The 233-nt window shown below is 68.7% G+C and overlaps 1 protein-coding gene across 1 annotated transcript in view; it reads right to left on the bottom strand.

Annotated features, from left to right (window-relative positions):
- RFX1 (regulatory factor X1) overlaps nucleotides 1–233 on the bottom strand; it is a 23,490-nt gene that overhangs the window by 12,590 nt on the left and 10,667 nt on the right. The window lies entirely within an intron of this gene.

The following is a 233-nucleotide window of genomic DNA, read 5'->3' as shown; positions in this document are numbered from 1 at the left end:
CGCCCGCCCCTTGTCCCTCCACCTACTTTGAGGGCCGTGGCAGCCGTGCCGAACACTAGCACCTGGGGGACTCTCTGGATCCTGACCCTCTGGTCGGGGCTGGCTGGGGCCGGGAGCCCGGGCAGTGGCTCGAGGACCACTTTCTGCTGCGGCAGGAGCAGGTGTGGGGGCAGCACGCCCACCAGCTCCACCCATTGCTCAGCGCCCAGATCGTAATGGGGCAGCAGCAGCTC

This window comes from Myotis davidii, unplaced genomic scaffold (genome assembly GCF_000327345.1).
Source record: "Myotis davidii unplaced genomic scaffold, ASM32734v1 scaffold1238, whole genome shotgun sequence".
NCBI lineage: Eukaryota > Metazoa > Chordata > Mammalia > Chiroptera > Vespertilionidae > Myotis > Myotis davidii.
The sequence above is the reverse complement of the archived record's forward strand: the minus strand, read 5'-3'. Positions and strand labels throughout refer to the sequence as shown.